Below are 26364 nucleotides of genomic sequence, written 5' to 3'. Positions count from 1 at the left end.
AAACAAGCTTTTATAGTTTATAATAAAATGTTTCCCTGATAGAGACAAAAATTTCCTGATAATGATTAAAAACAGCTACTCCCACCCACCCCACACACAAACTTGTGTCCACCCCAGTATCCAATCTACACTGGCTTGATCTTTTTAAAAAGTTTATTTATTTAAAGAGCGAGAGCAAGTATCAGCAGGAGAGGGGAAGAGAGAAAGGGAGAGAGAGAAGCCCAAGCAGGCTCCTCGCTGTTAGCACAGATCTCGACATCGGGCTCCATATCACAACCTTGACTGAAATCATGAGCTGAGCCTAAATCAAGAGTCAGACGATTAACTGACTGAGCCACCCAGACGCCCCTACACTGGCTTAATCTTGAAGTGTCATCCAGTAAGACTGAAGACAAAACACTTCAGGTCCTGGGCGGGACAGTAAAGCACCAGGACGCCTTCTGGATCCTTGGATTGAATGACATCCATGAGAGCCAATCTTTGATGTGGTCGAAGAAACGTGTTCATCTGCAATGACAATTTCAAGCTCCTGCCAGCGCACCCTGTCAGCAGGAGGCCACAAAGCGTCGTCCTCTCAGGCTTTTTCATTGTCATTAGTTATTCTCCTCAGTTGCCGTATCACACATTTATGTACGTAAGCCTCTTTTTCTGATCATAACATCATTTGTATAATTGCTGTTGTTGGCACACCTCAATTTCCTGTCAGGTAGGAACCACAACTGCAGGAACTCTTGGTCGAACTTGCCCTTGTGACCCACATAATAACACAGATAAAGGTCACTCTCCGTGACTCCATAGGACAAGGAAAGTGGGGGGGGGGGGGGGGAGGGGAATCTGTAGTATGTGTTAGATACATTTATGCAAGAAAATAAAGAGATGAAAACTAAAAAAAAAAAAAAAGATGGGTTTAAGATATGCTTCTCTAATATATTTGACTGGTATGCCTTATAAAAAATAAAAACAAGAATATCCATTTTACATGATTTTTTTCTGTTGTATTGATATTATTACCACCTGTGGAAGTTCCTTATTTGGAAAACGTTCAATAATAAAATGAACATATATGGGATGCCTGGGTGGCTCAGTCGGTTAAGTGTCCGATTTCAGCTCAGGTCGTGATTTCACAGTTTGTGAGTTCCAGCCCCATGTCAGGCTCTGTGCTGACAGCTCAGAGCCTGGAACCTGCCTTGGATTCTCCCTCTCTCCCTCTCTCTCTGCTCCTCCCCTGCTCATGCTCTCTCTCTCTTTCTCTCTCTGTCTCTCAAGTAAACATTAAAAAAAATAATAATATGGATGGAACTGGAGTGTGTTATGCTAAGAGAAATTAGAGAAAGACAAATATCATATGACTTCACTCATGTGGAATTTAAGATACAAAACAGATGAACATAAGGGAAGGGAAGCAAAACTAATATAAAAACAGGGAGGGGGACAAAACACCAGAGACTCTTAAATATAGAGAACAAACTGAGGGGTGCTGGTGGATGGGGGGATGGGCTAAATGGTCAAGGAGCATTAAGGAGGACACTCGTTGGGATGAGCACTGGGCGTTATGTGTAGGGGACCAATCACTGGATTCTACCCTGAAATCACTATTGCGCTGATATGCTACGTAACTCGGATGCAAATTTAAATTTTTTAAAAAATATTAAAAAATAATAATAATAAATAAAATGAAATACAAAAGTTCTCGTGCTAATTGGCCATCCGTGGGTCAACAAGAGGGCTCTGCTTGTGGTAATGGCTGAGAGATTCAGGCTGACAGAGGCACAGCCATCTCTCCCCCGGCTCTCACAACTATAGAGGCAGAGTAAAAAGATGCGGGGAGCTACATACGAGGTCTTAAGGTTTTTGTCCAGAAGAAATCCACATCACCTCTTGCCACATTTGCTTGGCCAAGAAATGCTTGCCACATTTGCTTGGCCAGTTATGCTTGAGTTCAAGTGGGTGATGAGATACAAACCAATGTGTGTCCGGAAGAGATTCAAACATTAGGCGGCTCTAATGCCTCCCATGCCTTCCTTCTGCCCCCGAGTGGTCCCCATTCCGGCCCGGAGCAGGCATGCAGCGGATGCTGTTGGGAATGACGAATGGCTGAGTGAGTGCAGAAGTGGAGTCGGTGTCATCCACAAGCTCAGGCGTCATGGTCTCAGAGAGTGGCACCCCAACCTGCAGAAGCAGGAGGGCATGGGGCAGGTGTTACACTGGGCGTGTCTGGTAAGGGACGCCGAAGCGTTAGTTCCACGTTGGGGTCCAAACAGAAAATGACTCTTCGTACCAAATGGGTTAAGCATCCCCCACCCATCACCATAGCACACAAACCTCTGAAAATGACGGAAGGAACACCAGGACAGAGCACTACCCTTCAGTGGCGCTGTGAGAAGGGGGATAGTCCCGTTGAATGGTTTGTATACTTCTGCATGGTTGAGGTGATCTAGAATAATTTCATATTTATCTTATAAAAGTTCACTGCGAGAAACTACCATGCTGCTGAGTTATATAGATTATATGGCTACAGAATTATAATAATATATAAGCAAATTATGTATTTATTACTGAGATAACTGCATGGGAAGAGGTAGTTACTTATTTTAGCAGGCGGACTAGGCAACTTCACATGCTTTTCCATCCCCATAAGGAGTTGAATTACAGAACTCTTTAGGTATTGGGGTGTTCAAAGGGACCTGAACTTGTTGGACTCTACCTAACTTCTAGACTCTTTGCCAGAGGACCAAAACTAAGTAGCATGATTTGGTAGTGGCCATAACAAAGCCTACTTCCACTTGGCTTTGGTAGTCTTTCCACTTGTAGCTAAGAGTAGGTACCTGAAAAATTGTGTAAAAATGTAGAAATATAATCTGTATTATCAAGGGAAAGATATTTAGGGATAAAGCAGGAAAGGGAATCCACTTACAAATGAAGAGAAGGAATATAGCAGACAACTTTTTTAAATTTTATTATTTATTTATTTTTTTTTTTTAACGTTTATTCATTTTGGAGAGACAGAGAGAGACAGAGTATGAGCAGGGAAGGGGCAGAGAGAGAGGGAGACACAGAATCTGAAGCAGGCTCCAGGCTTTGAGCTGTCAGCACAGAGCCCGACGCGGGGCTCGAACTCACAAACTGTGAGATCATGACCTGAGCCGAAGTTGGACGCTCAACCTGCTGAGCCACCCAGGCGCCCCTATTTTTTATTTTTTAAAATTTACATCCAAATTAGTTAGCATATACTGAAACAATGATTTCAGGAGTAGATTCCTTAATGCCCCTTACCCATTTATCCCATCCCCCCTCCCACAACCCCTCCAGCAACCCTCAGTTTGTTCTCCATATTTATGAGTCTCTTCTGTTTTGCCCCCTCCCTGTTTTTATATTATTTTTGTTTCCCTTCCCTTATGTTCATCTGTTTGGTCTCTTAAAGTCCTCATAGGGGTAAAGTCATATGATTTTTGTCTTTCTCTGACTAATTTCACTTAGCATAATACCCTCCAGTTCCATCCACGTAGTTGCAAATGGCAAGATTTCATTCTTTTTGATTGCCGAGTAATACTCCATTGTATATATACACCACATCTTCTTTATCCATTCATCCATCGATGGACATTTGGGCTCTTTCCATACTTTGGCTGTTGTTGATAGTGCTGCTATAAACATGGGGGTGCATGTGTCCCTTCGAAACAGCACACCTGTATCCCTTGGATAAATGCCTAGTAGTGCAATTGCTGGGTTGTAGGGTAGATCTATTTTTAGGTCTTTGAGGAACCTCCATACTGTTTTCCAGAGTGGCTGCACCAGCTTGCATTCCCACCAACAACGCAAAACAGACCCTCTTTCTCCGCATCATCACCAACATCTGTTGTTGCCTGAGTTGTTAATGTTAGCCATTCTGACAGGTGTGAGGTGGTATCTCATTGTGGTTTTGATTTGTATTTCCTTGATGATGAGTGATGTTGAGCAACTGTTCATGTGTCGGTTGGCCATCTGGGTGTCTTCCTTGGAGAAGTGTCTATTCATGTCTTTTGCCCATTTCTTCACTGGATTGTTTTTTGGGGTGGTGAGTTTGATAAGTTCTTTATAGATTTTGGATACTAACCCTTTATCTAATATGTCATTTGCAAATATCTTCTCCCATTCCTTTGGTTGCCTTTTACTTTTGCTGATGTTTCCTTCACTGTGCAGAAGCTTTTTATTTTGTTGAGGTCCCAGTAGCTCATTTTTGCTTTTGTTTTCCTTGCCTCCAGAGACGTGTTGAGTAAAAAGTTGCTGCGGCAAGGTCAAAGAGGTTTTTGCCTGCTTTCTCCTTGAGGATTTTGATGGCTTCCTGTCTTACATTGAGGTCTTTCATCCATGTTGAGTTTATTTTTGTGTATGGTGTAAGAAAGTGGTCCAGGTTCATTCTTCTGCATGTCGTTGTCCAGTTTTCCCAGCACCACTTGCTGAAGAGACTGTCTTTATTCCATTGGATATTCTCTCCTGCTTTGTCAAAGATTAGTTGGCCATACGTTTGTGGGTCCATTTCTGGGTTCTCTATTCTGTTCCATTGATCTGAGTGTCTCTTCTTGTGCCAGTACCATACCGTCTTGATGATTACAGCTTTGTAGTATGGCTTGAAGTCTGGGATTGTGATGCCTCCTGCTTTGGTTTTCTTTTTCAAGATTGCTTTGGCTATTCGGGGTCTTTTCTGGTTCCATACAAATGTTAGGATTATTTGTTCTAGCTCTGTGGAGAATGCTGGTGTTATTTTGTTAGGCATTGCATTCGATATGTAGATTGCTTTGGGTAGCATCGACGTTTTAGCAATATTTGTTCTTCCTATCCAGGAGCATGGAATCTTTTTCCATTTTTTTTTGTGTCTTCTTCAATTTCTTTCATAGGCTTTCTATAGTTTTCAGTGTATAGATTTTTTATCTCTTTGGTTAGATTTATTCCTAGGTATTTTATGGTTTTTGGTGCAACTGTAAATGGGATCAATTCCTTGATTTCTCTTTTTGTCACTTCATTGTTGGTGTATAGGAATACAACCTATTTCTGTGCGTTGATTTTATATCCTGCAACTTTGCTGAATTCATGAATCAATTCTAGCAGTTTTTTGGTGGAATCTTTTGGGTTTTCCATATAGAGTATCATGTCATCTGCAAAGAGTGAAAGTTTGACCTCCTCCTGGTCGATTTGGATGCCTTTTACTTCTTTGTGTTGTCTGATTGCAGAGACTAAGACTTCCAATACTATGTTGAATAACAACGGCGAGAGTGGACATCCCTGTCTTGTTCCTGACCTTAGGGGGAAAGCTCTCAGTTTTTCCCCATTGAGGATGATATTAGCATTGGGTCATTCATATATGGCTTTTATGATCTCGAGGTATGCTGCTTCTATCCCCACTTTCTTGAGGGTTTTTATCAAGAAAGGATGCTGTATTTTGTCAAATGCTTTCTCTGCATCTATTGAGAGGATCATATGGTTCTTATCCTTTCTTTTGTTGATGTGATGAATCACGTTAATTGTTTTGCAGATATTGAACCAGCCCTGCATCCCAGGTATGATTTCCACTTGGTCATGGTAAATAATTTTTTTAATGTACTGTTGGATCCGGTTGGCTAATATCTTGTTGAGGATTTTTGAATCCATGTTCATCAGCGAAATTGGTCTATAGTTCTCCTTTTTAATGAGGTCTCTGTCTGGTTTTAGAATCAAGGAAATGCTGGCTTCATAGAAAGTGTTTGGAAGTTTTCTTTCCATTTCTATTTTTTGGAACAGTTTCAAGAGAATAGGTGTTAACTCTTCCTGAAATGTTTGGTAGAATTCCCCTGGAAAGCCATCTGGCCCTGGACTCTTGTTTTTGGGCAGATTTTTGATTACTAATTCGATTTCCTTACTGGTTATGGGTCTGTTCAAATTTTCTATTTCTTCCTGTTTCAGTTTTGGTAGTGTCTATGTTTCTAGGAATTTGTCCATTTCTTCCAGATTACCCATTTTATTGGCATATAATTGCTCATAATAGTCTCTTATTATTGTTTTTATTTCTGTTGTGTTGGTTGGGATCTCTCTTCTTTCATTCTTGATTTTATTTATTTGGGTCCTTTCCTTTTTCTTCTTGATCAAATGGGCTAGTGGTTTATCAATCTTGTTAATTCTTTCAAAGAATCAGTTTCTGGTTTCATTGATCTGTTCTACCGTTTTTTTTGGTTTCGATAGCATTAATTTCTGCTCTAATCTTTATTATTTCCTGTCTTCTGCTGGTTTGGGGTTTTATTTGCTGTTCTTTTTCCAGCTTCTTAAGGTGTAAGGTTAGGTTGTGTATCTGAGATATTTCTTCCTTCTTTAGTAAGGCCTGGATTGCTATATACTTTCCTCTTATGACTGCCTTTGCTGTGTCCCAGAGATTTGGGGTTGAGGTGTTATCATTTTCATTAACTTCCATATACTTTTTAAATTCCTCTTTAACTGCTTGGTTACCCCATTCAGTCTCCAAGTATTTGTTACCTCCCCAAGTATTTTCTTGTGGTTGATTTCAAGTTTCATAGCGTTGTGGTCTGAAAATATGCACGGTATGATCTCAATCTTTTTGCACTTACGTAGGGCTGATTTGTGTCCCAGTATACGGTCTATTCTGGAGAACGTTCCATGTGCACTGGAGAAGAATGTATATTCTGCTGCTTTAGGATGAATTGTTCTGAATATATCTGTTAAGTCCATCTGGTCCAGTGTGTCATTCAAAGCCATTGTTTCCTTGTTGATTTTTTGATTAGATGATCTGTCCATTGCTGTGAGTGGGGTGTTGAAGTCTCCTACTATTACGGTATTACTATTGATGAGTTTCTTTATGTTTGTGATTAAATGATTTATATATTTGGGTGCTGCCACATTTGGCGCATAAATGTTTACAACTGTTAGGTCTTCTTGGTCGATAGACCCCTTGATTATGATATAACGCCCTTCTGCATCTCTTGATACAGTCTTTATTTTAAAGTCTAGATTGTCTGATATAAGTATGGCTACTCTGGCTTTCTTTTGTTGACCATTAGCATGATAGATGGTTCTCCATCCCCTTACTTTCAATCCTAAGGTGTCTTTAGGTTTAAAGTGGGTCTCTTGCAAACAGCATATAGATGGATCTTGTTTTCTTATCCATTCTGTTACCCTATGTCTTTTGATTGGAACATTGAGTCCATTGACGTTTAGAGTGAATACTGAAAGATAAGAATTTATTGCCATTATGATGCTTGTAGAGTTGGAGTTTCTGGTGATGTTCTCTGATCCTTTCTAATCTTTTGTTGCTTTTGGTATATATGTATATATATATTTTTTCATCTTTTCTCCCCTCAGAAAGTCCCCCTTAAAATTTCTTGCAGGGCTGGTTTAGTGGTCACAAACTCCTTTAATTTTTGTTTGTCTGGGAAACTTTTTATCTCTCTTTCTATTTTGAATGACAGCCTTGCTGGATAAAGAATTCTTGGCTGCATATGTTTCTAATTCAGCACACTGAATATATCCTGCCACTCCTTTCTGGCCTGCCAAGTTTCTGTGGATAGGTCTGCTGCAAACCTGATCTGTCTTCCCTTGTAGGTTAGGGACTTTTTTTCCCTTGCTGCTTTCATGATTCTCTCCTTGCCTGAGTATTTTGGGCATTTCACTATGATATGCCTTGTTGATGGCCGGTTTTTGTTGAATCTAATGGGGGTCTTCTGTGCTTCCTGGATTTTGATGTCTGTGTCTTTCCCCAGGTTAGGAAAGTTTTCTGCTATGATTTGCTCACATAACTCTTCTACCCCTATTTCTCTCTGTTCCTCTTCTGGGACCCCTATGATTCTGATGTTGTTCCTTTTTAATGAGTCACTGATTTCTCTAATTCTTAAATCGTGCTCTTTTGCCTTAATCTCCCTTTTTTTCTGCTTCATCATTCTCTGTAAGTTTGTCCTCTATGTCGCTGATTGTCTGTTCTGCCTCGTCCATCTTTGCCGCCACTGCATCCATCCATGATTGCAGCTCAGTTAGAGCATTTTTAATTTCATTCTGGCTATTTTTTACTTCTTTTACCTCTGCAGAAAGGGATTCTAATCTATTTTCGACTCCAGCTAGTATTCTTATTATTGCGATTCTAAATTCTGGTTCAGACACCTTGTTGTATCTGTATTGGTTAAATCCCTGGCTGTCATTTCTTCATGCTCTGTTTTTGGGGTGAATTCCTTCATTTTGTCATTTTGAAGGGAGAAAAGGAATTAATGAGGTAGAAAAATTGAAATTAAATAATTAAAATTAAAAAATATTAAAATTAAAAATTAAACACACACACACACACAAATCGAATAGATGATGCTAGATCCTGGGTGTGTTTTGGTCTGGGTGTTGAAAGTCGTTTGACAGATTAGAGGGGGGAAAAAAGGGGGGGGGAGAGAAAAAAAAAGGGAAATCGTTTGAGAATTTGAAAAAATGAATACACTGAAGTAGACTAAAATGAGATGATGGGGATAAAATAGAATTTGAAAAAATATACACAAAAGTAAAGAATATAGTAGAAAAAATTAAAGAGAAACATTTTTAATAATAATTAAAAATAAATATGAATTTTTCCATTTTCTGTACTTAAGAAAAAAGAAAAGAAACGAAAAAGAAAAAAAGAGAGAAAAAGAAAAGAAAAAAGAAATTATTTGAAAATTTGAAAAAGTGAATACACTGTAGTAGACTAAATTAAATGATGGAAGTAAAATAGAATTTGAAAAAATTTACATAAAAGCAAAAAATATAGTAATAAAATTAAATAAAAATATTTTTAATGGAAATTGAAAGTAAAAATGAGGTTTTTCTCTTTCTGCATTCAAGAAAAAGAAAAGAAACAAAAAGGAGAAAAAAAGAAAAAGAAAGAAAAAAGAGGAAATTGTTTGAAAATTTGAAAAGGTGAGTACACGGAAGTAGACTAAAATAAAATGATGGAAATAAAGTAGAATTTGAAAAAAATTTACACAAAAGTAAAAAATATAGTAATAAAACTTAAAGAAAGATATTTTTAATAAAAATTGAAAATAAAAATGAATTTTTTCTCTTTCTGTATTCAAGAAAAAGAATTGTAAAAGAGAAAAAGGAAAAAGAAAAAAAAAGAAAATTGAATAGATGAACCTGCTAACAGATTGAAGTAAGACTGAAATTGCTTCGTTTTCCCCTAGAAGTCAGTCTATGTAGCTCTTTATAGTCCATAAATTAAGCCAGCAGTGAGACTTGTGTTCTTGAAGAGCGAAGTTGGCCCAGTTGGGTGGGGCTCAGTGTAACAGCTCCGTTCTCCACTAGATGGCGCTGCTAGCCTCCTGGGGTGGATTGTTGCGGTGGTCATAGGTGCATATGCGCATGTGCGGGAGCGGTGAAAATGCGCAACCCAGCTACCCGGTCTGTCCTCCGTCTTCAGCTGTCGTCCACTCCCTGCTCTTTGACTCCCCGCGACCAGGCCACAGGCAGTACCTCTCTCTTTTCCTCTGGCTGTTTTCCCGGACCCTTACTTCCGAAGGACTGCGGCTTTGACCCGTTCCGTCCCTCTGCGGGAGGGTCTCACCCAGCAATGGCCGAATGAGCAGTGGCCAAATGTTGGCTGCACCCAGGAACACCCTCTGGACCCTGCTGCTGCCGGTGCCCCGAGACTGCCGCCAGGTGCCAGCCCTCCCCAGAAAAAGTTCACGAGATAGTGTACCAGCAGTGTTTCAGGGATTATGGAAAATCACCACACACATCTGGCACCAGGCTTCACCCTTAATGACCTTGTTCCAGCACCAGTGAATGTGGCCGTTTTCGGGGGTCTGCTGGGACCAGGTGGCTTCAACCGTCTCCACCAAACGTCCTTCCAGCAGTGGAACCGCTTTTCCCCTTGTGGCCCGAGAACGTCCCGGACCCCACTCTGCTCCTGGGGATTCGCCCTTCCCGCCAGAGCACCGCCAGGTAGGGAGCTGCGGAGTTGCAGCCGTTGCGCTCCCCTTGTTTACAGTCTTAATGGAATTTAAACCCTCTCCTTTCTCCTTTCTCCCTTCTTAGTTTAGTCCCTGCGGCCGTTTCCAATTTTCCACTTTCTCTCCAGCTGCTTTTGGGGAGGGGTGCTTTTCCCGTATTCTCCCCCCTCCCCAGTCTCCGTCCTCTCTCCCCCTGCAAAAGTGGCTCCCTGCCTGCTGCCGGCTTCTCTCTCCCCAAGTTCACCTCTGCGCGCCGCGTACCTGCTGAATTCTGTGGTTCAGGTTGTGCAGATTGTTGTGTTAATCCTCCCGTCGGTTCTCAAGGTGTGTAGGATGGTTTTGTGTTGGTCTGGGTGTATTTCATGGACGCGAGGCACACAAAAAGCTTCCATGCTGTTCCGCCATCTTGGCTCCTCCCAGCAGACAACTTTGAAGGTAGCCTTGTGACCCATATGCCTCCTTCTGTAAAAACAATCCCCACAGTTAACATGAGTAGACCTTCTGTACCTCATTTGTATTCTGGAACTTGGCTCCCACCAGTCATTGCTAATTGGAATACAAGTAGATACAGAAGCTAAGCTCTTCTAATCTCTCCCGAGATCTTAGAATTGAAGAAGACCCTAGTGCGGAGCCTGGATAACTCAGTTGGTTAAGCATCCAACCCTCAGTTTTGGCTCAGGTCACGATCTCACGGGTTCGTGAGTTTGAGCCCCTCATTGGGCTCCGTGCTGACTGTACAGAGCCTGCTTGGGATTCTCTCTCTCTTTCTCTCTCTCTCTCTTTCTCTCTCTCTCTCTGCTCCTCCTCTACTCACGCTGTCTCTATCTCTCTCAAAATAAATAAGTAAATTTTTAAAAAAATTTTAAAAAAGGAAATGGAAAAGACCGTAGTTATTGTCTGTTATGCATGAAATGGGGAGGACACACACCTCTCAATTAAGATTAGGCTTTGGGTGCACGTAAAAAGAAATTCAAGATAATAATGGCTTACATAAGACAGAAATTAGTTCTTCATAAGCAGTCTGGAGGTAAGTACTCAAGAGCCTGAATGATAGCTCCACTTCCTCAGAGACCCTTCCACCTTATGGACCCCACCACGTCTTTGATCCCTTCATTATCATGATGGAAATATGGCGACCATAGCTCTAACCATCATATGTATTCTCCACTCAGAAGGATAAAGGAAGAGAAAGGCCCACCTTCTTTCTTTTAAAGAGCCGTCTCGTTGGGTAGAATGGAGCCATGTGACAACATTTAGCTGCAAGGGGGTCTGGGGATTACATAATATTTATTATATGTATTATTATTATTTTTTTTTTTATATTATTTCAACTGATTTGCACCCAGGTAAAATGGCAGGGGGCAGAGCGAGTAGGCAACAGAGGGTACTGGGAGGGCAACTCACAATCTCTACCAGGGCATATAAATTCATGAGTCATACCCCGGGGAAATAGAGAAACCAGTCGGCACAAAAGAAGGAAGCGGAGGAGGAGAAAATGCAGATGTGCAGAAAGAAGTGACAGACCATGTGGCTTTAGAGTGAGTCAGAGAAAGAGTAGCCATCTGGCTTCTCAAAGGTTTTCTTCTTCTTGATTCCTACCACATGAAGACTGACTGTAGGTTCTGTCTTTGTTTTCTGTCAGATGCCTCTATATTATAATCAGTCACCCCTTTGACACTATTTTAAATGGATTTCTATCTTTTTACAACTAAAAAAAACCCCGAAAAAGGAATGTTACAAAAACCAAGGATAGAAAAGACAGAAGTGACTTCTCACATGCCATGCTGAAGCAGCAAGTGTTCGGGAAAAGGAAGGATTCTATCGAGACAGGCAGGGAGCTACGATTCCTCCCCGCTTTGGAGGGTGGCTGCAGTTTGACATAGAACGACGGTCGAGGGGCATTTCGTCTACCATTGTCAATTGCAGAAACTCCAAAGTCTCAGAGAGGTAATTGTGGAATTATGGGTACGAAATTGCTGGGGGCCTTGGTGACGGGGACGGGGGCAGGTTCCAGGCCGGCCTCCAGAAATGCTTCCTAGGACCTAACTGCCGAATGGGCCGCTGGGGTGCTGCTGCACCTGCCGTAGTTAGAAGTCACGGAAATCAAGAAGCCCCACGTGGAATAACTGAGTTCAAGCATGTACCACTCCAGCTGCGGTTCCAGGAAGCCACCCCCAGTGTTGCTGTCAGTGACCCTCCACAAACTCGAGGCTGGTGACCGGACCCTGGATCACTGAATTTGACTTCTGCAGTTTTATTTTTAAAAATATGTTTGGGTAAAGTCAGTTAAGCATCCGACTTCGGGTCAGGCCATGATCTCCCGGTTCATGAGTTCGAGCCCCACTTCCAGCTCTGTGCTGACAGCTCAGAGCCTGGAGCCTGCTTCGGATTCTGTCTCCTCTCTCTGCCCTTCCCCCCCTTTCTCTCTCTCTCTCTCTCTCTCAAAAATAAATAAACATTTAAAAAAAAATTAGGGGTGCCTGGGTGGCTCAGTTGGTTAAACGTCTGACTCTTGGTTTCGGCTCAGGTCATGATCTCACCATTCGTGAATTCAAGCCCCATGTCAGGCTCTGTACTGACAGCTCAGAACCTGGAACCTACTTCGGATTCTGTGTCTCCCTCTCTCCCTCTGCCCCTCCCCCATTCACACTCCATCTCTCTCTCTCTCTTTCAAAAATAAATAAACGTTAAAAAAATTTTTTTTGAATATTTTAGGAAAATTTGAGAACACTAGAAATTGTAAGAAATATATAGTACATAACCATTAGTTTAAGTAGGAATATAAGTGCAGCAGAAGTTTCACAGGCAGAAAAGTAAATATTTCAAAAGAAGAAAAATATGAAAAAGCAGTGAGTTCATTAATGTGAGGTTTTGTAGCCTCAGGAGTGAGCTGTGGCCTTTTTTCTTTTTCTTTTTCTTTTCTTCTTTTTTTTTTTTTTTTTGCAGTGTGGATTTTGATTGCTAGATCATATTGGATTGAGAGTTTTTATATTTATATGCTGATACGTATGTTTATATTATGTGTGTGCATATATATATGTGCTGATACATGTGTTTTTATATATGTGTATGTTTATATTTGTGTATGTGTATATATATATACGCACAAACTTTAAGGTCCACCATAGCCAAGGTAAATAAGGGAATCTGTGAGGTGGGGACATGGTGAATTTAGTTTTCAGAATTAATGGAGTCGTACGCTGCTAAAGCTGTAAAGGTCCTCAGAAATTCTTAGTTTAACCTTATTATTTTATAGACGAGTGAGGAAGACGGTACGACTCAGGGAGGCTAAGATGATGTATTTGTCGTCAGGTTGCTGTGGCAGAGCGTGAACTTGAATTTGGGACTTCTGACTTCTAGTCAGGTATCTCTTCAATTCCAAGCTTGACATTTAGGTGGCCCAGAAGAGATGAAAGTTCAAAATGTGTCAAGATCTCGGCACGGGACCGAGCCCGTCCCCCGCAGCACCTGCCCAGAGGTTGGGCCGCTGGCCGCCAGGCGGGGCACTGTTTCTTCCAGCTCTTCTGCTGGCCGCTGCCCTTCCGCAGCCACAGCCACCGCCGCCAGCACGGCCACAGAACCCCATGGTGTCAGGAGAGAGGACTCAGGAGAGGGGAGGAGGGAGACTCAGGCGGCGAGGGGGGCCTTCCGCTGGGGGAGGCCCTTCCCTACCATCTTTGGCTTTGGCTGGACCCAAGCACCTGACTACCTCCCTGTTGTTTATTTCCATTTCCCTGGGCACATTTTGCAGGGCCTCTGGTTTACTTCCTTGAGAAAATTTGGCCTCATAACATAGCTTACTTCAGTTCCGAATTTATGTGTTCTAAAGACATCTTTACGAGAAGACGATGAGGGTCTGAAACATTTTACTGTCATCTTTCTTGTCCACACAGCCAATGCCAGTCTGACTCTGAAGTCTTGATCTGAATTATAGACCTTGACTAGAATTACGACATCTGATCTTTTCCATTTTTATTCCATGTCCTCTCTGATAACCTTTCTCTTAAGAGAAAGGAAACACCTTCTGAGGCTGACGTGTTGGCCAGTTAGAAGCACCCAAACCTCCCATGTCCCGGATTCAAGGAGAAAATCCTGTGGGGCCTTGGCCACCCTTTGTCATGCTTCCTGCCAATAAACTAAGAGATATGAGGAGAGTCTCTCAAAAGTTAGTGAAAAGAAGTTAGGCAAAAGAAGACCAAATTGCAAGACTTTGTGCCGTGGAGTCAAGCGTTGGAGCCTCTGGTGCTCCTCAAGCCATGGGCAGGGTCATAAGTGTGAGTGAGTCAATGTAGACAGGCCCACCCTAGGGGCTGTGCAGCCCAGGAATGTGGGCCATGAGTGTGGTGGCTGTCCCCAGAGCAAGGTGGGTTTCCCGAAAGCATGGTGGCTTTCCCCAGAGCATGGTGGCTTTTCCTAGAGCACGGTGGCTTTCCACCAAGGCATATAAACAGGATAATAGTAGTAGTTGGAAAAATTTACTCAATATGATTTTGTATTTGGCAAATTCAACACGTACTGCCTTCAAAATACGACAGAGTGAAGTACAAGCAAGACTTGTTTGTCGGCTACAGGCCCTCAGGCAGCTGAGTGGGAGCACACAAGTCACTTTAGTGCGATGTGCTGAGCCCGGCTGTAAAGGCCCGGGGGATAGGCCCTCCTTCACAGAGGAGGTCTGGGGGTGGGGGGTGGGAGGGTTCCTCAGGAATCACGGCAGCCTTCCACGCACGAGGGGCAGCCTTAGATATGGGCAGGAGGCTCTCTGGGCCCTGCGCGTTAGGGTCTCACGTGCCACCAGCACACAACAAGACATCTACTGAAGAACACGGGGGTCCCTCTGCCGCTTAGGGTCCAGAGCTCAGCCTGTGAGCCTAAGCTTGCGCTGCACGAGGTGACTAACCCTCTCAGGCCCCGGGACAGTGGGGTCCTCCGGCCTGCCCGGTGTCCCCGAAATGGGAGCTTGGGTGCCTCTGTCACGGAGGTCTGTGGGCCGGTTGCTTCAGAGCGTGTGGAAGGAGGGTTCGTGCGACGGAAATACTTAGGCAAGAGGAAAGACAGATTTAGTTGCTAAATCTTTCTCGGCACAAATACAAAACGATCTCGTCTGGTAAAGCCTCACTTTAGGAGTGACGAGCATCCAGTGTCTGGCTTCTCCCGGGGTTCTAATTAGTTGCTCCCGGGGTGCTCCCGGTTGCTCCCGGGGTGCTCCTGTGTTAGTGTGGTGTTCGCAAGAGTTGCAGGAAGTCGCCGAGCAATGTTTACAATATTGCACAATACATATTCCTCTTAGATCTGTTTACACGCAGTTCTGCAGTAATGCACATGAAACAGGCTATTGATTCTTTACTTGGGCAATGAATGGACGTTAAACACACCCTCTGCATATATTTGCGAAAATTTAATTACACTAAAACATTTTCAGCTTTACTTAAATAATTTTGATTTAGGGGCACCTGGGTGGCTCAGTCAGTTAAGCATCGGACTCTTGATTTCAGCTCAGGTCGTGATCTCATGGTTTGTGAGTTTGAGCCCTGTGTCAGGCTCTGCACTGACAGTGTGGAGCCAGCTTGAGATCTCTCTCTGTCTCCCTCTTTCTCTGCCCCCCCTCCCCGCTTGCTCTTTCTCTCTCTCTCTCTCAAAATAAATAAAAATAAACTTTAAAAAATAAATACATAATTTTTTATTTAAAATGTGGATGCTCGGGGTGCCTGGGTGGCTCAGTCGGTTGGGTGTTTGACTTCAGCTCAGGTCATGGTCTCGCGGTTTGTGAGTTCGAGCCCCACGTCGGGCTCTGTGCTGACAGCTGAGAGCCTGGAGCCTGCTTTGGATTCTGTGTCTCCCTCTCTCTGTGCCCCTCCTCCACTTGTGCTCTGTCTCTTTCTATCAAAAATAAAGTATGAAAAAAATTTTTTAATGCGGATATTCATTAATTATAATTTTTTTTTGTCTTTTAGTTTTGTAGGTGATTTTGCAGAATTTTTTTTTCAAGAAAGTTAACTTGTAAGCATGTGAAAAATACTTCAAAAATGTTTTACCTTTACAATTCCTATATTTTGTCCTGTTGGTGAGATAGATCCAAATTTTGTATAGTTGAAACACTGTTACATTTCATTTTTAATCCTTTAGACCATTTTGGAATGGTCTGGAAGGAAAACATTCTGGAATAAAGATATAATAATGTACGAATTATGAGTATCTCTATTTTACTACTCATCCAAACAGCCTGACCCATCAACAGAATACCCAGACATAATGCAATAGTGATTAACTTCAGAGGCCTTTGGTATTTTGCCAAAAATCACAGATTTACACATATTTTTTCATTTGGTTGTTATGAAGGTATATTTGGCAAGGCAGAAGGACAGAGCATATTTTAACAATCTGCTGGTGGGACTTATCACTTTTTAATACTGAGACAGGCAGCACGCAGGGTTTCATTTGCACTCAAATCTTGGCCCTGCAAATTGAAGGGCTGGGCTTGCACACAAAGAGAAGTGGAGGGCGTCCACCAGCCCTGAGAGCAGGGTGTGCGCGGGGGACAGCCCTGGTATGATTGGAACACAGGGGCAGGGAGGAGCTGGGATGGAGGAGATCAGTTAGGAATGTAGGGGCCACACTCCAGAGAGGCTTGAAAACCACTCTAGGCCCTTTGTGTTCATCCTCGGGGTGCTAGCAGCACTGGAAGGTGAGACAAGGGAGGAAGAAGTCACAGTAGTCCAGGGAACAGGTGACTTGTTCTTCCCACTGGGCAGTCAGTTACGATGCTCCGAACCATATCTTCTGGAAGGGTACCCCCAAGATGCTATTCCTCTTCGGTCAAAGGATGGGAGGCAGGGTTTGAATGGATCCATTTCAGATCTTGCTTTCATATGGAGTTACCCTCTTTTAGAAAGTGGCCTGGCCATTGTTCTTCCTGAAATAACCTGAGGTAAAAAACACCAAAAGAAACAAGAGCACCGTCTTTAACATGGAATATCTGGTCATTCACTGTTCATGGGATTCTTTAGGAGTGAGGAACTTTGGAGAAGAATGTTGTTGCATGTGAAATTAGAAGGGGGCCATGACGTATTAGGAAAATGCACTGGGGTGTGAGGTAGTCCATACCAGACATTTGGTTTGTACGGGTCCTTCCGGCTTCGTGGATCCCCACAGATAGTCTCTTCCCGTCTAATGTTGCCATTATGTGGTCATTTCCCTGATGCATCACATTCCTCACTTCACCGAGAACATTACTCTGAAGATAAACATCTTAACGATGTTGTTAACTTAATGGGATCCTGATTTTAGTCCACATTCAACATAATGTGAACCTTGGCATTCGTCTTCCTAAAATGCTCAGCTCTGCATCGGCTCAAAAAATAGCCTCAAAAAAAGGCTCAACCCAGAGCAATGAAACAGGAAATAGACAAGAGCACGCTTTGTCTATATTCTTGGTCCAGAGGGAAGAGAATACCCATCTGAGGGAAGGACATGGATTAGGGTGAAAGGGAAAGTGGGAACAAACACATGGTTCCTTTGGAGTCTTGCATGTTCTTTGGGGCAGAGCAATGATAAAAGCCTCCAGGAAAAGTTTGGAGTAGCAATTTTAATAGATTCATTTATTAGGTATCAACAGGAAATGATCATGAGTGAAATGACACTGAGTTATCTTGCCCATGGAGGTCGCTTTCCATACACTCGCTAATCCAATGACCATCATTGTTTAGATGCAGAGTATTTGACCTTGTAATTTGTAATGTGCCCAGAGAAGCACATACATCGATGTTTGCAGCATTGTTGAGAGTCATGAAAACTTATAAGTCATTGGGGGGTTGGTTAAAGGAGAGCTCATTAATTTGATTCTTTCAGCAAATATTTACTGAGAATCTACTGTGTAGGCTCTGTTTCTAAGCAAATGGGATAAATCAGTTAACAAACACAACACATATCCCTGCCCTATGAAGCTTCCACACTCACAGAGAGAAACAAAACATAAATATCATGGGTAAATATTGAGTACATTAGTGGTAGGTTCAATAGAAAAAGAAAGCAAAATAAGAAAAGTTATAAGTGTGGGGTGGTTTTGTACTTTGAAATTAAATAATATCTATAACATGCGTTTCATGCAGCTGTTTAAAAATGAGATAAATACAGGGGCGCCTGGGTGGCTCAGTCAGTTAAGCATCTGACTCTTGATCTCAGCTCAGGTCATGATCTCACAGTTGTGGGATTGAGCCCCACATCAGGCTCTGCTCTGACAGTGCTCGGGATACTCTCTCTCCCTCTCTCTCTCTGCCCCTCCCCTGTGCTCATGCTATCTCTCTCTCAAAATAAATTTTTAAAAAAATTATACTTTTAAAAAATGAGATAAATGCATAGAGTACACATTGAAAAATCTCTAAGACAAATTAAGAGGGAAAAAGCAAGTTACAGAACAATGTGGACTCATTTAGACAAGTACGTGTGTGTGTGTGTGTGTGTGTGTGTGTATGTGTGCTGAAAATAACTGAAAGACACACAATGAAACATACATCTGCAAATCTCCCATTTCCCCACCACCCAAACTATAGCAGACACACTACATGTGTCACTTTGTCCCAGGAGGGTTTTTCCCAAACCCTCCTTTCATTGACAGGGACCCTCTGAGGGTCCACACTTCAGATCTCCCCTCACCCACTCAGTGTGCAGTCCTATTCCATTTCTTCCCATGTTCTAAGCGTTTTGTGGGGAGGGGAGACTTTTCGGTGTGTCTAGTTGACTGTAATGCCAGAAATGGAAATGATCTGTAGAAATTTTTAGAAAGGTATATAAAGTTAACATTAAAGTGAAAAACAATGAGACTTGCTCGTTGCCTATCTGCTCTTGAAAGGAATGTGTTGACAACTGGATACCACATCATGGGGAAAGAATTCTTTGCCTATGGAGATGTTAGGAGAAACCCTCAGAAAAACTGGCAGAGCCCTCTGGCATGGAAAATGTTGTCTCAGGAAAACATGCCAGAAACCCTGCAATCACATCTGAGTCATTCATTGTTCTAGAAATTAGCACCTAGTTGGAATTATAACCTATGCTTCATTAACTCTAAAATAAAATAACTTATATGCATAATTTTTCGTTTCTTTTTTGTAGCCTAGCGATAATTTTTTTTTTCATTTTTATTTTAATTCCAGTGTATTTACCATGCAGGGTTACATTAGTTTCAGGCATGCAATACAGCGATTCAACAATTCTATATCTTAGTCATGCTCACCACGAGAAGTGTGCCCTTAATCCCCATCACCTCTTTCCCCCGTGCCCCCACTCCCTCCCCTCTGGTAACCATCAGTTTGTTCTCTACAGTTAAGAGTCTACTTCTTGGTTTGTCTCCCTTTTTCTTTGGTTGCTTATTTTGTTTCTTCTTCTTTGTTTTTAGTTGCATTTTTAAAGACAAGGTTGTAATCAAACTTGTGACTCAATTATTGCTGTGCAACTTTGGTGCCTATTTAAATTGGTTCACTTTGAGCTATATCTGCCTTCTGGACTAATTACTTCTGGATAATGAAGACTCCAGTCTTCCAATTTCAAGGTGAAATATTGAGACTCAAAGAGGTCGCGTACTTTGCCCAAGGTCCCCCAAGTGGTGACGTCAAGCTGGGATTCTGAGCCAGGTGCCGGTGACCTCAGCTAACAGGCTCTGTCCATTCCATGCACGCGTGGCCTGTACCGGAGGCCTCACTCCAGCCCGCCTCTCATCTTGCCTGTTCCCTGCTTGTTTCTCAGTCCTCTCTCCCATATCTGAGCCTCCTGCTGCATTCAGCCCCAGGAAAGGGGGTCCAGTTTTAGGTTTCCTTTCCTGGCTTCCACCTTCAGGGCAAAAGCTCTCTGTCTTTTCGAGACCCTACCCCTCGAGCTCCAGGTAAGAGACCTATAGTCCGGTGGAACATGATTCGAATGGACCAGTCTCCCTCTGAGCCCAGAGCTGCTGAGAGATGAGGGGTGTTAGAGAGCACGTCTTATGTCTTGTTCCTGAGATATTCTCATGATTAGCTGGAGCTGAAACCTTGACCTGGCCAGCTGGGTGTCTGGGTCAGTGGGAGAGCTGAGTCACTAATGGCCTGTTCCCTTTTATCATTCCCCGCCTATGGGTCCATTACCTGGGTTCCTGCCGCGGACCTATCACATGTTCCGTAAATAATTTATAATATGTTGGGGCGCCTGGGTGGCGCAGTCGGTTAAGCGTCCGACTTCAGCCAGGTCACGATCTCGCGGTCCGTGAGTTCGAGCCCCGCGTCGGGCTCCGGGCCGATGGCTCGGAGCCTGGAGCCTGTTTCCGATTCTGTGTCTCCCTCTCTCTCTGCCCCTCCCCCGTTCATGCTCTGTCTCTCTCTGTCCCAAAAATAAAAAAAATAAAAAACGTTGAAAAAAAAAAATTAAAAAAAAAAAAATAATTTATAATATGAATGACTGGTGACTCCTTATCCCTGTTGACATAGTTGATAACATACTCACGACAATGTTATGAGGTGTATTATTTCCAGATTATTCCTTAATGTGCACATGGTGTATTCTTCCCCTCCAGGAGCCTAGACTTTCTGAACACACAAAGGGTAATCAATACACAGCATTAAAATTGAGTCCCAGTTTTCACGGACTGGATGTACATACACATGAGATCAAATAACCAATAATCGTGTTGATCTAATTGCTAGGGACACTCAAACACTGGTTTAAACTAGATTTCTTCCACCCAAAAATCATTAGTTGTCTGCCTTATCCTTATAGATTCTTAGGAAAAGAGGTTATTTAACCACTCTCTGCAATCAAGGATTTTTCCCCCCATGTAACTAACCTGAATGCTTGTATAGCTTGAGGCCGGTCCTCCGTCCACAGAATCATCTGGCAAAAATAAGATTTCTTATTGCCAGAAATCATCTGGCAAAAATGAAAAATCAAAGAGTCCTTCAGGTGTTAGCTAATAGTTGCCAGATTACCTTTCAGCCACTTTTTTCTTTACCAGAATATGTTATTCTAAGTTTCACTATTTTTATTATCATTATTATTATTACTATTATTATTATTATTTACACTTCCTTACCTCTTTCTGTTTCTTCAGTCTGGTCCTGCCCATTTCTCCTCTTTCCTGTTCAATTCCCTCTCCTTCCTTAAACTTCCAGTCCTGCCCCAAACCTTCCAGGATAAAATCCAGACTTGTTAGGGTCCCTTACAAGGTCTTTCCTGGTTTGGGTGTGGATTGCCCTGTACCCCCGTCCTTCACCACTTTCTTCCTGAGAGGAGGAAGAGGGCCTTGTTGGCCTGCAGAACATGGTTCCCAGCGGCCAGCGCCTGGTTGGCAGTGGAAAGGACCAACGGAGGGGCGCCTGGGTGGCCCAGTTGGCTGAGCGGTTGAGCGTCTGACTTCAGCTCAGATCATGATCTCACGGTTCGTGGGTTCAAGCCCCATGTTTGGCTCTGTGCTGACAGCTCGGAGCGTGGAGCCTGTTTCAGATTCTGTGTCTCCCTCTCTCTCTGCCCCTCTCCTGCTCATAACTCTGTCTCTCTCTGTCTCAAACATTAAAAAATTAAAAAAAAAAAAAAAAAAGAAAGGACCAACGTACAGAACTGCTCCTTCTGCTTCAACCCTCTGGCCCCTCGTCTTCCAGAGGCTCTCTGTTCTCATCAAGATCCACTCTTTCTAAAGATCTTAGCCACTCCCCGCTGTGATGCTCTCACTCAGGTGACCTTCCTTCTTCAGGCACTTATTAGTACCTGGAACATGTTGTCTGTTTACCTGCTCATTGTCTGTCTTCCACTGCTGTAAGGTAATTGCAGTGAGAGCAAACACCTCACAGCTGTAGACCCTACCCTCAGAGCTGAAGACCCTGAACTCACAGCCAACCCTGGACTCACACATTGACTCTGCATTCACAGTATAGACCTTGTACTCACAATGTACACCCTGCACTCAGTGTAGACCCAACACTCAGAGCTGAAGACCCTGAACCCGCAAGGGAGGCCTTGCACTCACAGCAGTGCCTTGGCACCTAGTAGAAACGTAATAAACATTGTGTCTCTCCCCAGCCCCTCCCTTACTCCCAACCAAAGCTAGAAGGAGAGCTTTCTCTGGATTCTATAGGCAATAAGGGGCGCCTGGGTGGCTCAGTGGGTTTGGCATCCAACTTCAGCTCCAGTCACGATCTCCTGATTCGTGAGTTTGAGCCTTGTGTCGGGCTCTGTGCTGACAGCTCAGAGCCTGGAGCCTGCTTCGATTTCTGTGTCTCCCTCTCTCTCTGCCCCTCCCCCACTTGTGTTCTGTCTCTCAAAAATGAATAAACGTTAAAGAAATTATAAGCAATAAAAATAATTATGAGCGACTTTACAAATGTGGGGAAAGCACCATGCACCCATCGCGAGAAGAGCACAGGTTTTGAGTCCTTCCCTCCTGGTTCTCAGGAGTCCTTTGGATGATGGCTCACGTGTGAACCTTTTGCCTGTGCTACAGCGGTTGAGAGTCCCACTGGACCACCCTTTAAGGTCTGCTGGCATACATCCTACAAAGAGTGGACCATCGTAAAGTCCACTTGACTAAATCTCTTGGCACAGAGATTTAGAACATGGTTCTGGAGTCAAGTGGCCAAGTTTGAATCTGGGCTCTGCATTTTCTTGTTCTGGAGTTGGAGGAGTTACTTAACCTCTCTGACCACCGCCCTCCATCTGATGCCTCCCCCTAAGGCCCCTAATGAGCACTCATAAAGTGTCATCGAGTGTTCTCATTACTACTTCTCCTTACCTAAAGCAAGGGTCAGCTTGTCATCAGATCTGATATTGGTGTGGTTTTGTACCGTCCCCAAGCTCAGGATGGTTTTTACATTGTTAAAGTGTTGTCAAAATAAGAAAGAAAAGAATAAATTATGCGGCAGGAACAGCAGGTGGCCCTATTCAAAGGCAGAACTTCCTTCTGACTTCCTTTATTTGACTGATAAGAAAGAAACGTTTTTTCTTTTTTTTTTTTTCAAGTTTATTTATTTATTTTGAGGGGGAGGGGCAGAGACAGGAGAGAGAGAATCCCAAGCAGGCTCTGTGCTACCAGTGCAGGGCCCTACCCGGGCCTCGAAGCTATGAACCATGAGATCTTGACCTGAGCCAAAATCAAGAGGCAGATGCTCGTCCAACTGAGTCACCAAGGCGCCCCAAGAAACATTTTTCTTAATTAAGAAGATACTTACTATTATTCTGGGGAAATTTCAAAAAAAAAAATGATAAAAACAAAAACAAAAAAAACCAAGGGTGCCTAGGCAAGTGGATAGCTGCAGACCTTGAGGAACTGATGCCCAACTGGGTCTCACTGCACAGGTGCTGGATTGGCCTCTGTCTTGTCCTAGGATTTATTCCCACCCACGTGTGACTGGGAATACACAGATTAGCTATAAATGTGCCTTAATGTCACCTCTCTGGAAACGATGAGTGGATTACCAACTAACGATTGACCTTGGGGAATTTCCAAGGTGACATTTGTAGCTTCTGCTGTCTGCCTGGGGGGCCAGCTCATTCTGAGAGAAGAGGACGGGACGGAGGCTGCCCGCCTCCACCCGCACTGCCTCCACATCATCCCCTGCCTTCCTGAGTTCTGCCTCCTCCTGGAATCTGAGCCTAGACCCTTGCAGGTCAGGGTCCAGGTGTGGTGATGTCCAACGTCCCAAAGTCTGGCTTGACCCTGTCCACTCCTATAGACAGTTCTCTTACAGACAGCTCTCTGGCCATATGTGTCCTTGTTACTTGGAAGAGAAATTCTTCGTGAACTCATGTTCAATAGGAGCTGAGTCATCGAAGTGTTTTACATAGACAGGTGCATCCGCTCATAGAGTCCTGGGTAAACACAATGGTTTATTGTAAATGCTAACTCGGTTCTTCCACAGGCTTTTTCCAGTCACTGCATTGGGTCCCTCTCCATACCATTTGCTCCCCCAGCACTCACCCACTGCCCACCTTTGCTCACGTTTCTGGGATTGCTAGAGAAACCCAGTCTTGTTACTTCCTACCATTGTGTTCAGTAGAACATTTTATTTCTCCCATAGACATTCACAGGCAGATTCCTTAAGACGTTCAGCAGCCACAAGGTCCTTTGATTTTGTTGGAAAGCAGCAATTACAAAGAACTAAAGATATGTTCTGGTTACAGTGGTGAGGGGTGTTATGAAGGAGGGATGTATAGAAGAGGGATCTTTTTTTTTTTATTTATAAATTTTTTTTAACGTTTATTTATTTTTGAGACAGAGAGAGACAGAGCATGAATGGGGGAGGGTCAGAGAGAGGGAGACACAGAATCTGAAACAGGCTCCAGGCTCTGAGCTGTCAGCACAGAGCCCGACGCAGGGCTCGAACTCACGGACCGCGAGATCATGACCTGAGCTGAAGTTGGCCGCTCAACCGACTGAGCCACCCAGGCGCCCCTAGAAGAGGGATCTTAACCCAGCTTGTGGGTCAGGGAAGGTGCCCCTGGAGAAAATCACTGATGTCTGACATGTGACCAGGACGTGGCCACAAACGTGGAGGAACGAGTGCAATCCAGGGAAAGGCAAGAACACGTTCAGAGAGTCCCGGGTAGGAAGGTTCTGGACTTAGAGGAAAAGAAAGAAAGCTAGAGCTTGCGGGCTGTGGACAAAGGAAGTGCGGAATGGCTTGCAATGCGACGTCAGGGTTTGGGGAGAACATTGTGGGACCTGTGGAATCCTGGACTCTCTCCTGAGAGCAAGGGGTACGCTCAGGGGAGGGGTAGGGGGTCCACCAGCCACAGTGTGGAGACGGCTTGGGAAAGGCACGGAGATGGAAAAGGAGAGACAGTGAGGGCGATGTTGTGACCGGAGGAGAGTGGGACAGGCTGGATGTAGGCAGGGCAACGGCAGGGGAAAGAAGTCGAGGGATTGAGCGTGTTCTTAGCAGGGACTTCAAGGTCGGTGAGGGAGGGGTGACAGCAAGACCTGCTCCCAGTTCTGAGTGACCCGGTGTGGGAGGAGCCGTTTTGCTGCTGGGTTGTTTTGGATGAAGACAAGATCGGGGCTCCGTTGTGAAGGAGCAGAAATACCTGTGCAGCATGTCACGGAGATGCCATGTAGGCTGTGGATGTGCCCGAGACCCAGAGAAGAACCAGGTCAGGGGAGCCCCCGCAGGACCTGTGGTAGCAGAGGCAGAGCTCTGGTAGGAAAGCCAGGGAAGGTGCCAAGAAGAGAGAACGTTTCCGGAGAGAACGGGCAGCTCTGAGAAGGCAGGTCCTACAAAGAGCTTGAGGATGAGGAGGGCTGGACACGGTGCCCTGGATTTAGCCACGTGGGGACCCAAAAGAACCTTCTGGATGGTGTAATGGGCTCGGTTAGAACAAGGCTTGGGTGATAGCAGTTACATTTAGACTTCTCTTAGATTTTCCACCCGCGAACAGACCTCCCTCAGGTCTCAGAAAGAGGAAGGTGTCTTCAGGAATCACTTTGAAATGCTAATCGACTCATCAGGTTGAGCATCACCTTAGAAACTGGCCTGGAGAGGACGGAGTCGTTGTTAGGTTTTACAGTAGAAAACCGTGAATCCCAGAGTCCTGCCCTCCACCCTTAGCTTCTATTTACTTTAAAGAGAAGTCAGAAAAAAGTTTCCCAGAAGAATTTAGTGCAGAACAAATCATACTTCTCCTGTGCCCATTACACAGATGTAATCAAGGCTGCCTGTCAGAGACCCTTGAGGCAAAGGTCAGATTTACGCTGTCACTGGGGCCAAGTGTCCTTTGGTCAGTGAGTCTGGGATAAGAAATAAAAAGAGAGAGGGTGTGGAGGGGGGCACCTGGGTGACTCAGTCGGTTAAGCATCCGACTCTTGATTTCAGCTCCAGTCATGATCTCACAGTTCATGAGTTCGAGCCCTGAGTCAGGTTCTGCACCGACAGCGTGGAACCTGCTTGGGATTCTCTGTCTCCTTCTCTCTCTGCCCCTCCCCTGTTGGCTCTCTCTCTCTCTCTCTCACACTCAAAATAAATAAACATTAAAAAAATAAGCATTTAAAAGGGAGAGAGAGAGAGACTTCTTTTCACAGAGATAACAAAGACAGACATAGGAAGTGTGCTTAAAGGGGTATCAGAGATGTGCTACTCCAATATCTCCCTTATCTGCTGGTCACGAACATGGCCTGTGAGTTTGCCAGCAGAGCTCTGTTCCTCTGAGGCAAGGGATTTTGTCCCATTAAAAACAGGGTGCACCTCAAAGCACCTTCTCCTCAAAGGTGGAAGGGCATACAGGTGAGTAGGAAGGACGCATGGTACTGATTGAATGGGAATCAAAAGGGGACGTAGGGAAGGCAAGCCTGACTTCTCGAATTTGCTGAGTGGCAGCCAAAATGGGGTTTTTAAAGGCATAGTCTGAGCATTCATGCTCTTTTGTCAATAAGGTATTTTACCGGGACTGCTTCAAAAGGATGTTCAGGTTGCGCACTGCACACGTACAGGATCAT

General features: G+C 43.9%; 1 pseudogene; it reads right to left on the bottom strand.

The window, feature by feature from the left end:
- Nucleotides 1-348: 348 nt before the first annotated feature.
- Nucleotides 349-26364, bottom strand: LOC131505703 (protein mago nashi homolog; annotated as a pseudogene).

The sequence above is a fragment of the Neofelis nebulosa genome, chromosome 2, assembly GCF_028018385.1.
Source record: "Neofelis nebulosa isolate mNeoNeb1 chromosome 2, mNeoNeb1.pri, whole genome shotgun sequence".
NCBI classification, from domain to species: Eukaryota; Metazoa; Chordata; class Mammalia; order Carnivora; family Felidae; genus Neofelis; species Neofelis nebulosa.
The sequence above is the reverse complement of the archived record's forward strand: the minus strand, read 5'-3'. Positions and strand labels throughout refer to the sequence as shown.